Below are 17,267 nucleotides of genomic sequence, written 5' to 3'. Positions count from 1 at the left end.
TGACCCCACTCTATTTGTGGAAAACCTCCCACACAAGCAACGACCACCCGAACTTTCCACAATGTCATCACCAATTACTGTAGAGGTGTTGGACGCCAAACTGCAGACCTTACTTCATAGCCTTACTCAAAACATTACTAAAGAAGTTGGCAAACTGGCGCATGAACTTAGGGGTGAGATTGACCAGTTAGGGAAACAAACAGACACTTTGGAATCTAAATTTGACAACATGGTACAATATGTTCATGTCATAGAGGAAGAAAATGCTAATTTGAAAAACTTAGTCTCACAATTACAGATACAACAAGAAGATCTTAAAAACAGGGAGCGCCGCCAGAACCTACGCATCCGCGGGGTTCCCGAGTCTATCCCAGATAAGGAAATCCGACCTTATCTTCTCGCCCTTTTTGTCACTCTGGCACCCCACATTCCTGACATAGACTGGCGCCTTGATAGAGCTCACAGATCGCTGGCTCCTAAGCCTCCCCCGGGAGCCAACCCCAGGGACATTATTGTACGCTTCCATTTTTACGAAAGCAAAGAAGCCCTTACCATTGCTACCCGCAACAAGTCACGAGTTGATTTCAAGGGGGCAAAAATTCAAATCTTCAACGACCTATCACCCATTACATTGGCTAAACGCCGTGCTCTGCGCCCAGTCACCTCCCACTTGCAGCAGAATCAAGTTCCATATCGCTGGGGCTTTCCGTTCCGCCTGTCTGTTACCAAAGATGGATCGCAACATTCCATGAGAGATCTACAGGAATGCAAGGCTTTTATCCGGAACCTTGGTCTCCCCCCTATACCTGAGGAGGACTTACAGATGCAGATCCCTGCTCCACGACCATTCTCTACGCCTGGGAGGATCTGGACCCCGGTACGTCAGAGGTCACGAAAGGCCCCAATCACTCCCCAGAGAGTTGGACAGTCCAAGGGCCCCACTTGAGACTATATGTCTGCTTCCCTCCATGCTTCATCTTTACGGATAGGTCATCATGCAGACCTATACCCTCCGGGACTCCGGGCTCGGAGTTTGATTCTTTACATCCAATATGCCCCACGTAAGCGTTCTTTTTGTTTCTTTTTTGCTTACAAACCCATTCAAAAATAATATGTTGACAGTTCCCTGTTTTTACATGTTTCTATGATGTTTGGACCGGGCTGGGCCTCAGTGACTACCCTTGCAGGCTACCGTGCCCCACCCTCAACATGGTCTTGAAATATGACCATGACCTCCTGAGGGGCTCTCCCCCCTCAGGCCTACCATCTAATTGGTATATACTTTTTGTCATTGTTTTCATTTTTTTTTCTTTTTTTTCTCTATGGATCCTTTTTGATCCTACTCAAGGCTTACTCACTGCTGCTTTATTTCTATTTTCTTTTACCTCAATTTTTATTATTATTTTTTGCTGGCCTTATGTTTTTCACATTTTTTTTTTTTTGGTTCTAGGGTCCCTTTTTGACCCATGTTTGTTACCCAGGTATATATTTCAGTTATCACCTCATTGTCATTTGATTGTTCATAATATTTTAGTTCTTAAGAATTATGCACCATGGTGTATATCTTTTTTTTTCCGTTTCATGAATGTAATGTGTGCTCTGCTCATACAGTTTGAATATGGCTGTCAGTATGTTTTCATGTAATCTTAAAGGTCTGGGCTCCATCCGTAAATGCTGGTTGGCGTTGAAGGAGTTCAGATCCTCTAGGGCAGAGGTGATCATGGTTCAGGAGACACATTTCAAAGAAGAGGGTTCATTTAAGTTTGCTTCTAAACACTTCCCCACTGCTTTTGTAGCCTCCGACCCCTCTGGTAAGGCGGGGGTAGCTATCCTACTGAGACGCTCCTCTGCCATTCGTGTCAAATCCTCTTATTTAGATCCCCGAGGTAGGTTTATTCTCCTGAGCTGCAGTCACCAAAATACTTCATTCACCCTTGCCAATGTATACGTGCCCAATTCAGGTCAGATTGGGTTTTTAGAGGACTTTTTTGAGAAACTTCAACCTTTTTCCCAACCCTTTATGGTTATTGGAGGTGATTTTAACCTGTGCATGTCCCCAATCAAAGATAGATTTGCCCTCTTTGCAAAAGCCTCACCCCCCCGGGTTCAAAGGAACTCCTCCTCTTTCCGAAAATTGATACGTGCCCATAACCTTTACGACACTTGGAGAGTGAAACACCCTACTGCTAAACAATTCACATTTTACTCCCCCCTCACAAGCTATATACAAGACTAGACCATTTTTTTTGTCTCAGCGCCCTTATTGACTTATGTGGTCCACTCGGAGATTAGCCCAATCACTTGGTCTGACCACGCTCCCATAATATTGGACCTCCTGTTAGCCAAACCTACGCCTAGACAATGTCATTGGCGTCTTAATGAATCTCTTCTCACCACATCTGATGTTCACCTCCATCTACAACAGAAACTGTCTGAATTCTTTGAACTCAATGAGGGCTCGGTCTCTGAAGTGTCCACCCTGTGGGAGGCCCATAAGGCTTTCTTCAGAGGGGAGTGCATTTCCTCTGGTTCCCGTCTTAAACGTGATCAAGAACGTCAGAGGAAATCCCTTTTTAGCTGAACTATCCAAAGCAGAAAAACTTTTGCTTACTCTCCCCACAGTGACACGTCTTAGGACGGTAATTTCGTTACGTACTCGCATTAAGTCTCTAGACTCGATTAAACATGCTAAATCTTTACTTTGGTCCAAGCAAAAGTTCTATGATTATGCTAACAAACCCCATAGGATGCTGGTTCATAAACTAAAACCGAGACCCACAACTTCTATCCCTGACTTTCTGTTACAGCCTGATGGTAACCCCACATATTGTCCCCAAAATATGTCACGGATCTTCGGTGACTTTTACAAAAAACTAAATAATTGCCTTTCCGTAGACCCTAATCCTCAGTTCACTCAAGAAAAATGTAATGCCTTTATAGAATCTCTGAAACTCCCTTCAATTTCTCCTGAAGACCGCGCGGGTCTAAATACTCCTATCACTGTTGAAGAACTCACTGCGGTCGTGAATCAACTCCCATCCCACAAATCCCCCGGTCCTGATGGGTTACCCTACTCCTATTATAAGAGCTTCCTTTCGATCCTGACACCCCATATGGTTAAATTGTTCGCCTCTCTGATGTCTGGAACGATCCCCCACTCCCAATTTTTACACGCCTTTATAACGGTCATCCCGAAACCGGACAAAGATCCGTCACTACCGGATAACTATCGCCCCATCGCCCTCCTAAATTCTGACTATAAAATATTTACAAAAATTTTGGCTAACAGACTGTCTCTACTCCTTCCCTCACTCATTCATAGGGACCAGGTAGGGTTTGTCCCCACTAGACATGCAGGAGACAACACTAGGCGTACTATTGACCTTATTGACTTACTAACTAAGACGAAGAAACCTGCCGTGATACTCAGTTTAGATGCCCAGAAGGCTTTTGACCGCCTGAATTGGTCATTTATGTTCGCTATGCTTTCCAGATACGGCTTCAATGGTCCCTTTATGCAAGCTCTAAAAGCGTTATATTCCACACCCACCTCTCAGGTCCAGTTGGCTTCTTATGTCTCCTCGCCATTTTCCCTGAGCAATGGTACTCGACAGGGGTGTCCCTTATCTCCCCTACTTTTTGTCCTCCGTCTAGAGCACTTGGCTGCGGCCATCCGCTCTCACCCAGATATAAGGGGGGTGACGTTGAGACATAGGGGATACAAACTGTCCCTGTTTGCCGATGACATCTTATTGACACTGACCCACCCCCATATTTCACTCCCCTTGCTCCATACCACTCTAAATCAATTTGGCAGTATTTCAGGTTTCAAAATTAACTCGACCAAGACTGAGGCCCTCCCTGTGAATGTATCGGCAGAAACGCTCTCGACCCTAAAAGGAAACTTCAAATACAGATGGTGTTCTCAATCGCTCAAATACCTCGGCGTTTACCTAACGCCCTCTTACCTTTCACTTTTTCAGGCTAACTTTCCTCCTTTGTTCACGGAAATTAATAGGTTGCTTAAGACCTGGACGAAGCTTCCCCTGTCCCTTCTTGGGAGGATAAATGTCCTCAAAATGTGGGTAGTCCCTAAGCTCCTCTACCTTTTTTGAGACCCTACCAGTGATGGTCCCAATGTCCCAACTGAAATTACTCCAACGAAACTTTTTGAATTTCATATGGAATAACACATCCCATAGAATAGCTAGCACAGTTCTTTTTGCAGCCCGCGATGGTGGGGGTTTGGGGGCGCCCGACATAATCAAATATTATTATGCCACACACTTGAGAGCTATAGCTTCCTGGACGTCCAGGTGTGCACCTAATAGGTGGTCAGAGATAGAGATGAGCATTACAGTCCCTGCCCACCCCTGTTGCATGTTGTGGCCGTCCTCTGACAAGTACATCTCCCAGCTGCGTAAAATCTGTTTAAACCCTATGCTGTTTACACTTTCAATCTGGAAAAGATGCTCTGTGAAATACCCTCTCTCATCCCCATGCTCTCCTTTAGCGAACATTATCTTTAACCCAGAAATTCCTGACAGCTTATCATACGACGCCATGTTACCCTGGACAAAAGCTGGTGTATTTCAGCTACGCCACCTAGTACACCCAGTGACATGTACATTTCTTACTTTTTCTGAGCTGCAATAAAAATACAAAATCCCGAAAACTCTCTTCTACTCCTTTTTACAAATCAGACATTTCATTTCCACTAGAATCCCACATCTTACTTTAGTTTTGCCCACGGAATTTGAATTGTTGTGTTTCAGAGGACCTTATGAACCCCGCCTAATATCCACCATTTATAAGATTCTGCATGATACCCCTCAGATCACGGAGCAAACTCATTTATACATGCGGAAATGGTCCCATATTTTAAATAAACCCATTTCTTTACCCGAATGGAGGAGTATTTGGGAGGCTACTTCCAAGGTATCTAGGTGTGTAGCTCAGAAGGAAACTGCCTATAAAATATTAATGTTTTGGTATAGGACCCCGGAATTTTTATTGGCAAGGAAGCTGACACCTTCTGGACAATGTTGGAGATGTGGTTCTTACTTAGGTACCCACTATCACATATTCTGGGAGTGTCCTATGATTACACCCTATTGGTCCAAAGTACATGCCCTTCTGGAAAAAGTTCTAGGTATTCCTATCCCCTTAAACCCCTTATATCTCCTCCTGGGATTACCCCTCCCAAGGACGCCTAAACCCCTTAGGAAATTGATGGCCTTTATCCTATTAGCGGCTAAACGGGCTATCCCACAATGCTGGCTATCTAATGTTCCTCCATCCTTTACACAATTTTTAACAGCTATCATAGATATACGTAGAATGGAACGCCTCACAGCTGTAATTGAAGATTCTTTAACTAGCTTTGACGTCATTTGGGAAAAATGGGATTCTTCTGAATATAACTCTGAGATTGCACAGGTAACTTTGAACTCGTAGGTTTGGGAGTGAAATGATTAGATGAAACATGTGAACATATGACGCTTAGCCTATTGTGCACTTTTCTTTTTCTTTTCCATACCATGTTGCATTCCATTTGTTTGATGATCATCTGACATGTTATGATTATTTCTTTCTCATTGGGAATATATCCCTTTTTGTTGACAGTTCTTTTTGATTCTGTACAATGTTTCTTTTATTTTTTTTCTTGAAATATTCAATAAATAAACAATTAAAAAAAAAAATATCACTTCCCTCACTCTTCTACTTCTCTTGACTATAAAGGATATTTTGGCCAATCCTGAAACTTGACTTTGTAACCTTTACCAACACACCTGGCACCCTTCTTGCTCTGCCAGCAGCCACAATTCACTATTTTCTAATTCCCTTGGTTCCAAGAACCAGCCCTCTTTCTCATGTGCCCTCTGGAATGCCCATTCTCTCTGTAGCAAGTTCACCTCATTCCATGACATTTTATCACAAACTTTTTTAACCTACTTGCCATTACTGAAACATGGCTTCTGGAATCTGAATCTGCCTTTCCAGCGGCCCACTCCAATGGCAGCCATCACACACCCACAGTGGAGTTGCAATCCCTCTATCTTCACAAAGAACTTTCCAAGTTCCCTCGCCTTTTCTGAATCTCATTGTATTTGTCTTTTCTCTAGTTTCTCTGAGTATGTATGGACCTCTTGGACTTCCTTGTGGACTTTTCTGCCTGCTACTTTCTCTTTTCTATAGGAATTAGCGTCTGTCTGCTCCAACCCTGGCAAACAGATGCTCTTTCAGTCAGGAGTGGATTTCAGTCCTAAGCATGGATTATTTTAGTACCTGCTCTGTGCAATTGTTTTCTCACAGCAGCCCCAATTCTCCTCTTTTTTGGTCCCCCGCGGGTGCTCCTGGCTCCCCCACCCCGCTAAGTGTCCCCATAGCAAATATTAGTATAGTATAGGGACAATTGTGCATGCTATCTCCTGAACCCTGCTCTGTATGTCCAGACACACAGAGTGGGGCTCAGCCTCACCCCCTGTTCCCTCGTCATTGGCTGTGCTATCCGAGCCAGTGCAGAAGGAGAGGGCAGAAAGAGCCTCTGATCTCATGCACATTGCTGGATCGAGATTGCATCAGGTATGCATTTAGAGGGGCTGTGGGGGGAGCTGCATGTAGAAGGTTTTTAGCTTACTGGATAGAATGCAGTAAAGTAAAAAACCTGTAAAAATGGTACTACAGCGCTAATTAAATATTTAAAAAAATGACATTAACAAAATTACCAAATAATAAACGCAGCAATAAAGTGATGTATGTCAAACAAAGTAGTGCAAAATTATATATAGTATATTGCGCTGAATATTAACTAAGATAATGTGAAAACCAAAATATATGTGATTCAATATCCAATAAGTAATTGCACAGATCCGCAAACAAAAAACAATTAGTCCAATTGCATGGATACACCAGTGCTTCTTCCGTGAACAACACCCTGTGAAATGATTGAGAGATGTGGGATCTAATCACACTATGTAGATATCTGTTTCATATATGCAGCGCTTCCTCCACACTGATACAGCTCATAGAAAAACAAGAGAAGAGATCTCATAGCGCAAATAGCATGAACAAATTGAGATAAATAATTTCTGACGAGGTCTCACTCACGAATCCGCCGAGATTAAACAGCATTTAGGACAACCAAACACCAATCCTTCAAATTAAGCCGCTCAGCGTCTCTGATGCACTCTCCTCATTCGGATCTGCGATCCGTCCCGCTCGTAACTCCTCCCCCACGCGTTACGTCACTAGACACGTGACTTAGTCATGGGTAACTGCTTGCCAGGTCTCAGCTGATGTTATTTATAGTCAGCGAGATACTCAGGCACCAACGGGATGTGCAGTAAGGGAGTGTTTCATCTTACATCATCGCAAGCTCATAAGGATTGGTAACATATTCATATGTATAATATATAATTTTAATACAAGTACATTTTTAAAATTTGTTGTTAAAAACAATCATTCATATTCGACAACTGGGGATATGTATATATACATAGCAGCCACCAGTGGTCACAAGTGGTACAACACTATAACCTCCAACACATCATCAATTTATATGGACAACTGTGGGTATGTATAACAGCCTCCAATGGTCATTAGTGGTACAACACTTGAAATTGTAACAAAGGAAACTCCAGCAACTTATCAATACCCATATTTGCCGGACATGATAAAAAATTAATTTATAATATTTTTTAAAATAGGCATAGAATATGTGTATAAACATAGGCATAGAATATGTATATAAAAACCTAATAAAATACCAATTAAAATTAAAACCAGAGAGGAAAAATCTCAACATTACACATATAGGTAAACATGTGAAAATGTATAAAATATAAAATATAAAATCAGTAATCAGAGATGAAACAATTGAGATCAAATTCAATATTTAACCCATTCGGTGATAATGATCTCATTTCATGTATCCATCTTGATTCAGTCTGACTTAATTGCCATACCATATGACTCCCCCTCCAGTGGGGATTATATTTAGCAATAGCCCAAAATTTGAGGTCTTTTGGGTTATTTTGATGACACATGACTAACACGTACGGAACTTTTAACTTTGGATAAAGGACTCAAGTTTGCTCCAAAACGAAATCTGAGCAAATTTGATGTCTATGTGGATATACAAAAATATACCAGGAAATTAAATATTAAGAAATATATGATGAGTCAACCCATAAAGGAAGCATCGGATCAAACCCTCTTGGGGAGAGTTCAGCATAGTCAATTAAGGAATAAGTCGTTATTCAATCCACAGGTTCACAATAATGAACATGTCCAAGTTTTTAACAAAATGGTTCTGAGAGACCTAGAGAAATTAAAAACTAAAAAAGTCCCGGATCCCAAAAACATACACAAAGGAATTAAGGAACTGGAGGACAACAAACAAGTCATTATTAGACCTGCGGACAAAGGCGGAGCTATAGTGGTATTATCCAAAGAATATTATTTTGAAGAATTGGAAAGTCAACTGGAAGATCAAAATACATATATTAAGCTCAGGGGAAATCCTACGTGTGAATATAAGGAAGAACTAATTGATTTGATTCAAAGAGGGAGGGACAAAGGAGTACTTCATAAAAGAGAACAAAAATATTTGGTTCCAGACAACTGCAGGGTGCCTATAATTTATACAATACCGAAGATTCATAAGGACCCACTCAGACCTCCAGGCAGACCCATTATCAATGGAATTCAGTCCATAAATTCTAGACTTGGACAATATGTAGATAAGTTTATTCAACCACTAGTCCCACAAACAAGGGCCTATCTAAGGGACACGAAACATCTGATTCAGATTTTGGATACAGTGAGGATCGATAGATCAAAGAAATATCTATTAGCCACTGCTGATGTGTCCTCGCTCTACACTGTTATTAACCATGTAGAGGCGATTCAGGCATCAAAATGGGCATTGAATAAATTTGGGTCACTTGTGTCGAAACAAAACAGGTTTGTGTTGAGATGTCTGGCATTCGGCCTACAACACAATTATTTCTGGCATAGACAGAAATATTATCGCCAACTAAATGGCATAGGCATGGGGGCAAAATATGCACCAAGTGTTGCCAATGTGTTTATGGCTGAGTGGGAGGAAACTGCTATTTATGAAGACCCACCTGAGCAATTAGTTCTCTATAAAAGGTTCATTGATGATTGCATTCTTATATGGAGTGGTGATGAGGGTTCGTTGATCCAATTTTTTGAAAAACTTAATATGAACCAGAAAAACATCATACTCACCCACATGATTAATGAGAAAACTATACAATTTCTGGACCTAGAAATCACACTTGAAGCTGAACGAATTACCACTAAAACTTATTTCAAACCGGTTGAGCGAAATAGCTACATACCGGTGGATAGCTGCCATCATGACCCCTGGTTAATAAATATCCCGAAGGGGCAACTGGTCAGGATCCGCAGAAACTGTAGTGACCCACAAATATTCATGGACCAGGCCAATATGATTGGTGAAAAGTTTGTGAACAAAGGATATGACACTGGCTTTATACAAACACAGATCCAAAAAGTGTTGGAAATACCCAGAGAAACACTAATAGAAGATAGGATTAAAAGAACAGTTTTGGATGATCAAGTACCAATTATTTTGAATTACAACGTCCAACACAAACAATTGGAGACTATCTTCAAAAGGCATTGGGCTATATTACAGGCGGATAAACAATTACAGTGTATATTGCCAAGTATGCCAAGAATAATCTATAGACGGGCACCCACTTTAAGGGATTTAGTGGCGAAGAATGTACCTGATCCCCCTACTAAATCTAACAGACTAACTTTCTTCCAAGGAAAAGGTTTTTTCCCTTGTAAAAGATGTTTTGCCTGCAAAAAGACTAATTTTAATGGACAAAAATGCTCCAGTTTTGTATCTAACGTTACTCAAAAGGAATATCAAATCAAAGATTTAATAACGTGCAGAACTGAGGGTGTAGTCTATGCCTTACAATGTCCATGCTCCCTTCAGTACATTGGCCGTACCAAAAGGCCCTTGTGGAAACGGTTGAGGGAGCATGTTCAAAATATTGAAAAGGGCTTCCCTGACCATAATGTGTCACGCCATTTCTCTATGTGTCATCAAAATAACCCAAAAGACCTCAAATTTTGGGCTATTGCTAAATATAATCCCCACTGGAGGGGGAGTCATATGGTACGGCAATTAAGTCAGACTGAATCAAGATGGATACATGAAATGAGATCATTATCACCGAATGGGTTAAATATTGAATTTGATCTCAATTGTTTCATCTCTGATTACTGATTTTATATTTTATACATTTTCACATGTTTACCTATATGTGTAATGTTGAGATTTTTCCTCTCTGGTTTTAATTTTAATAGGTATTTTATTAGGTTTTTATATACATATTCTATGCCTATTTTTATACACATATTCTATGCCTATTTTAAAAAATATTATAAATTAATTTTTTTATCATGTCCGGCAAATATGGGTATTGATAAGTTGCTGGAGTTTCCTTTGTTACAATTTCAAGTGTTGTACCACTAATGACCATTGGAGGCTGTTATACATACCCACAGTTGTCCATATAAATTGATGATGTGTTGGAGGTTATAGTGTTGTACCACTTGTGACCACTGGTGGCTGCTATGTATATATACATATCCCCAGTTGTCGAATATGAATGATTGTTTTTAACAACAAATTTTAAAAATGTACTTGTATTAAAATTATATATTATACATATGAATATGTTACCAATCCTTATGAGCTTGCGATGATGTAAGATGAAACACTCCCTTACTGCACATCCCGTTGGTGCCTGAGTATCTCGCTGACTATAAATAACATCAGCTGAGACCTGGCAAGCAGTTACCCATGACTAAGTCACGTGTCTAGTGACGTAACGCGTGGGGGAGGAGTTACGAGCGGGACGGATCGCAGATCCGAATGAGGAGAGTGCATCAGAGACGCTGAGCGGCTTAATTTGAAGGATTGGTGTTTGGTTGTCCTAAATGCTGTTTAATCTCGGCGGATTCGTGAGTGAGACCTCGTCAGAAATTATTTATCTCAATTTGTTCATGCTATTTGCGCTATGAGATCTCTTCTCTTGTTTTTCTATGAGCTGTATCAGTGTGGAGGAAGCGCTGCATATATGAAACAGATATCTACATAGTGTGATTAGATCCCACATCTCTCAATCATTTCACAGGGTGTTGTTCACGGAAGAAGCACTGGTGTATCCATGCAATTGGACTAATTGTTTTTTGTTTGCGGATCTGTGCAATTACTTATTGGATATTGAATCACATATATTTTGGTTTTCACATTATCTTAGTTAATATTCAGCGCACTATACTATATATAAAAGTAAAAAACCTTCTACCTTTACAACCATTGCATGTTTTTTCACCGAGCCCCTGTTTTACTTACCTGAGCCTCGAATCTCCATGGGCACAATCACGCATTGCTTTCTTCCAGCTCCTGTCTGCTCTTCATTGGATGATTGATAGCGCAGCCATTGGCTCCCACTGCTGTCAATCAAATCAATGACGTGGCGCGCTGGGGGGGGCGGTGCCGAGTCATACATTTGGTGGCTATGGTCGCCGAATGTATCACACTGGAGCGTGCCCGCAAGGTAACCCCCTCGGGTGACAGCTTTCCAGAGGGGGTTAGCCCCTGTGGGTAGGAGCCACGAGGACCCCAGAAGAGGACGATCGGGGCCACTCTGTGCAAAATGAACTGCACAGTGGAGGTAAGTATGATATGATTTTTTTTTTTTTTTTTTAAACCTCTGTAGCTTTAAAGTGTTGTAGACACTGAAATTCATCGGGGCTCTGACCCAAAATTGTCAGGGCTTGCACCAGATTCATATACCTGTAAGGAAACAGATACATGAATTTAACAGAGCCTGAGGACAGGGTATCCATACTGGACATTCCTTCCTCACTGCGCTCCCTCCTTGGTCACTGTGCCTGTGATACAAAAGACAGGCAGGGAAATACTGCCACAAAGTGTTATTAATGCTTTATTGAATTCCCCAGTATGTATCAAAAACAAAAATGCAGTTTTCAACTTTGTGGAAGTTGAAATACATAATGGAAATGAAAATAATAAATGATAACACAAGAAATTTAGGAAAAGTTATATTACCTTATCCCAGTCTATTTTTTCAACATCAACAAACAGTCTCATGAGCTCAGGAATGGCAAGAGATGGGTGAGTATCATTGAGCTGTATGGCTACCTAGGAAAGACAGCAAGCACCAGCATTAAAAGGAAGAGTTGGTGTAGTATTTTGAAGAATGGAACATACAAGAAAATAGTTACCTTATCAGGAAATGCTTCAAAAGATGTACGAACTGCATCACGACACCCAAATTTAGAGGACTTGAATCGTCTGACTATGTCTTGAAGTGTGGCAGCTACAACAAAATACTCCTGCTTCAGACGTAATTCTTTACCTTCAAAAAACTGAAAGAAAACAGTTTGCACACTGAATGCATGAAAATAACTTAAAATAGAAAATGAATACAAATCACCTACACATAGCAGGTATGAAAACAATTTTTATTTATTAATTATAACAAACAAACAAGTATACTTGTGTAGCACTAGCTGCTGGTTTAGTTTTGGGTCTACACTCTGCCTAACAACCCAGGAAGATTGGCTCAAACCCTCCCTTGGCACAACTGGACAATAATGTGATTGTGGAACCCACTACCAGTAGGGAACCACAATGATACCATACAGTACTATATATATATATATATATATATATATATATATATATACACATACACATACAGTATGGGGTAGATTCAGGTAGATTGGCGCATCTTTATACCGGCGTAGCGCATCTCATTTGCGCTACGCCGACGTAACTCAGAGAGGCAAGTACAGCATTCACAAAGCACTTGCTCCTAACGTTGCGCCGGCATAACTTAATTTCGTTGGCATAAGCCAGTGTAAGTGGGTGTGACCTTATGCAAATGATGGTCGGAACGTGGAGTAGTGATATACGCCCGGCGTATCCTGAACGGAGCATGCGCAGTGAAGTGGACGTATGATCGTTCCCCTGTGCGCATGCTCACAACTACGCCGGCCCAACTTCCTGGGATACGCCGAGCCTATAAATACACCCAGACATGCGCCTGTCCGGCGCAAAAGTACATCCTGTTCCCCCCCCTTAGGGAAAGTACTTTTGCAAAGCGATGGCGGCTGCTGCAACTACAGCCAAGAAGGAGAGGAGGAAGAAAAACTTTAGCCCGGAGGAGAGGGCTATTATTGTTGCTGGCATAGTGGCACATGACAAGTACCTCCATGGTGCCCTCAGTCACCAGACCAGCAAGGCGAGAAAGGAGATCCTAAAGGGAGCTCAGCCTGCAGGTCAGTGCCGTGGGCAATGCGACCAGGAGCCCCCTGGATATCCAAAAAAAATTAACGACATGAAGCGTAAGGTCCGTGAAAAGCTGGGTGCGATAAGGAGGCATGCCAGGGGCACGGGAGGAGGACCAGCCTGTACTGTGCGGTTGGCCCCGGAGGATGAGATGATTGCCCAATGCCTTCAGCGTGAGCAGGTGGAGGGCATGGAGGGGTTTGACTCTGGAGACCAGTCCTTGAGGTCAGGTAAGTGTGTTCTATCTCCGATCCGGTGTGTAGCATGTGAGGAGGTGGAAGGGAATATGTGACAAGTGTGTGGGTCCACCAACATGTGAATGCTTTGTGTCATCCACAGATGTGCTGGAGGGAGCTGGGCCGTCGTCGGCTGCAAGGCGACCCACGCCATCCAGGGATGAGAGTGCCCATACCTCTCCCCTGGAGGAAGTAGAGGAGGAGCATGGGGACCTGGAGGATGCGTTCTATATCCTGGATGAAAATCCCAGCATCCCTGAACCCTCCTCCCCCATCAGTGAACCCTCTTAACCCTCCTCCCCCATCAGGGGACCCTCCCAACCCTCCTCCCCCATTTCGTAGAAATCCCACATTGCCTTCTGCCGCAGGTGCTCATGGGTGGGTTTGATGAAGTGGTGGGACATGCGGGGACAACCTGGTGCACACATCTGCTCATGGTGGATTGTGATATCTCAGCCACTACTCCACTTGTACGCTGAAAAGATCCACTGGCAAGGAAATGGAGTGTTGCCAGTACCTTGACCAGTGGCTGCACTGCATGTGAGCGATGTGTCTTGCTGTTGATGTCATCATGTAGGGCTGTGGCTAATTCCAGGATGGCATCAGGGCTGAATCTGAAGATGCGATACACCTCCGATTCCCCCATGCCAAAGACGTTCATGCGCATACGGTATATCCTCTCCTGTGCCCTCCTACGTGGCGGTGGGCCCATTAGTGCTAGGACCACGGCTACCATGTGTTGTCCTGCTAGTGGGGTTGCTCAGCTTGTCCGTAACGGTGCTGCTGAAGCTACTCTCCAGCTGACTTGTGCAAGTCTGGTGCAAAGTTACCCCTGCTTTATGAGGGGTAACTTTAGGCCGGGCGTACAACTTACGCGCACCGGACGCGCACCGGACGCGCGTATGTTCGGGAATCGGCGTATCTCACTCATTTGCATATTTAAATACGAAATCAATGGGTGCGCCAGATGCGTTCGGCGTAAATATGCGCCTACGATACGCCGGCGGAGGAAAGTTACGTCAGTCGGGAGAAGCCTACTTTTAAGCGTATCTAGTTCTGTGGGTACGGCGCATAGATACGACGGCGCACATTTATACTTACGCGGCGTATCTCGAGATACTTTGGCGTAAGTCCTACCTGAATCTGGCCCTATATATATATATATATATATATATATAATGGGCCAGATTCAGAAAGAATATACGTCGGCGTATCTCCAGATACGCCGCCGCAATTTCAAATGTGCGCCGTCGCATCTTTACGCCGATTCACAAAGCGAGATACGTCCAAAAACATGGCTTCAGCCGTCCAACGTAACTTGCCTACGCCGGCGTATCGTGGGAGCATAGTTACGCTGGACGCATTCGGCGTTCCCATTATAAATATGCAAATGAGCTAAATACGCCTATATTCACGTACTTGCGCCCGGCGTATTGATATACGCTGTTTACGTAAGGCGTACGACCGGCATAACTTTACCCCACATAAAGCAGGGGTAAGTCATGTTAAGGTATGGACATCGGAAACGTCGGAACAGCGTCGTATTTTTCGTCGTTTGCATAAGTCGTATGTGAATGGGGATGGGCGTAGGTTACGTTCACGTCGACAAAGCATTGAGCCAATGTAACTTAGGGAGAAAATTTGACGTGATACTGAGCATGCACGCGCATGCGCCGTTCGTTAGGCGCGTCATTTACGTGGGGTCACGATTAATTTCCATACAACACGCCCCCTACCAGCCTACTTTGAATTAGGCGGGCTTACGCCGGCCAATTTATGCTACGCCGCCGCAACTTACGGAGCAAGTGCTTTGTGAATACTGCACTTGCCTGTCTGAGTTGCGGCGGCGTAGCGTAAATAGGATACGCTACGCCCGCACAAAGATGATACATGAATCTGGCCCATAGTGTGTGATTGAATACTGTTACTCTTGTGGGTCCTTTGCGGGACACAACACATGCAATTAACCATACAAACTGCTAAATCACCTAAAACTGTGTAGCCATTTAGATATCTCCCCACCCGTAATTAATTGATCCAATCATTATCCAAACTAAAAGTACCGAACAGGTGAGGCGCCTTCTCCATTACTAATGTTCACATAGGAACGATTTAAAAATGCTAACTACATTAATTAAATACAAAAAATATATATATACATATATACTTCATTGACCATATTTTCCTATTATCTTATTCATTCTCTATCGGATAATGCTAAGTTTCAGGAGCTTCACCGTCCAGGACTTCATCCATGTATCTACCTATACATTCAATAATATAATAAATTATTTAACTTTCTCTACATCGATCTACATTTCTTTATTTCACAGATTATATTTTAATTCAATAACATATTTATATACTTTTGTACATCTCCTAGATTACTACTTTTCAAACTTGAATCTTCATTGTTTTCTGCTTGTATTTTCCTTCATAGGCTGTGTCATAAGACTGCTCCTACGCACTCCCCACTAGGACTAACGGGCATTGCACATTCTGTGCAAACGGCTTGAGTCGCACGTTGCATCACTACTCTGCAACCCCGATACTTGATCCACTGGCCTGCGATCCATGATTATCATTGAGGTATCTTTGTGCTCCATGTTAATGCAGGACAATGACAGTTATATATACGTTTTCTTTCAAATTTTAAATTTTCTTTCACATATTTGTTTCCATATCTGTTTATGCACAGTGCAATACATGGCTAGCCATATGTGGACCTCAATACTTTGTTGAATATGAATTAACAGTAGATGTCATTGTTCTTTTGTTTCTGAAATGTCTCATTATACATTTCTCTTGTTCATAGATTGTCTTAAATATACACGTGTCCCTGAGGAAGCCCCAATGGGCGAAACATGTAGGATCCACTGTATATAATATTTAAGTCAACCAATGGTGATTTACAATCTCCTATGATCATGTTTTTTTAGCTTTGTTTGTATAATGAATGTAAATTATTAAAATTATATTTTTATATATAAACTTTGTCTCGCTGTATGATCTCTGTGGTTCCCGAGTTAACATTTTCAATAAAATTTTTGATTCCATGATAAATTCCTGGATATACTGTACTCCATCTGCATTCGTATAGTCCCATGCCCTATCCCTTAAAAGGGAATATATATTAATTTCTCTACCCGGGACGGTAATGCATTTGGCTATTTTTTCTTGTCTATATGTGCAAGCTCTCTCTATATATTTCCTCATTCTCTATAATTTTGGGTGGATATAAAGACCTGCCTACAATCACTATATAGAGCATAGTGCACTTAAATATCTATCAAGTCCACTCTATATATTTTTTGCTCTGCAACCACAGCGATCTGAGCAAACCTTCGATAATGTTGGTACTAATTTGGCAATAATGCCATTTACACTTTTTTGTTAGGGTGCCTGCTTCAGGTTGGCACCCGCTTAAGTATTATTGTTTAATTGATATTTTGTTATGAATATTGTTATTTGGGTGTCTTACATCATTGAATATTTGTGTTTTCATACCAAGTTTAGTATTGAATTTTGCGCTTATAGGTATCCCTTTGGACCCTTTAGCGCAAACAGATCAATATTAGTACTTGGGGTTTGTGGACTAATGGCAGGTTACCATGGTAAGGATTGGGAGGGCTTTG

General features: G+C 42.1%; 1 pseudogene; it reads right to left on the bottom strand.

The window, feature by feature from the left end:
* LOC120917474 overlaps positions 1-17,267 on the bottom strand; it is a 1,233,721-nt pseudogene that overhangs the window by 521,637 nt on the left and 694,817 nt on the right.

The sequence above is a fragment of the Rana temporaria genome, chromosome 11 (genome assembly GCF_905171775.1).
Source record: "Rana temporaria chromosome 11, aRanTem1.1, whole genome shotgun sequence".
Classification (NCBI taxonomy): domain Eukaryota; kingdom Metazoa; phylum Chordata; class Amphibia; order Anura; family Ranidae; genus Rana; species Rana temporaria.
This window is presented reverse-complemented; position numbering and strand designations above follow the sequence as displayed.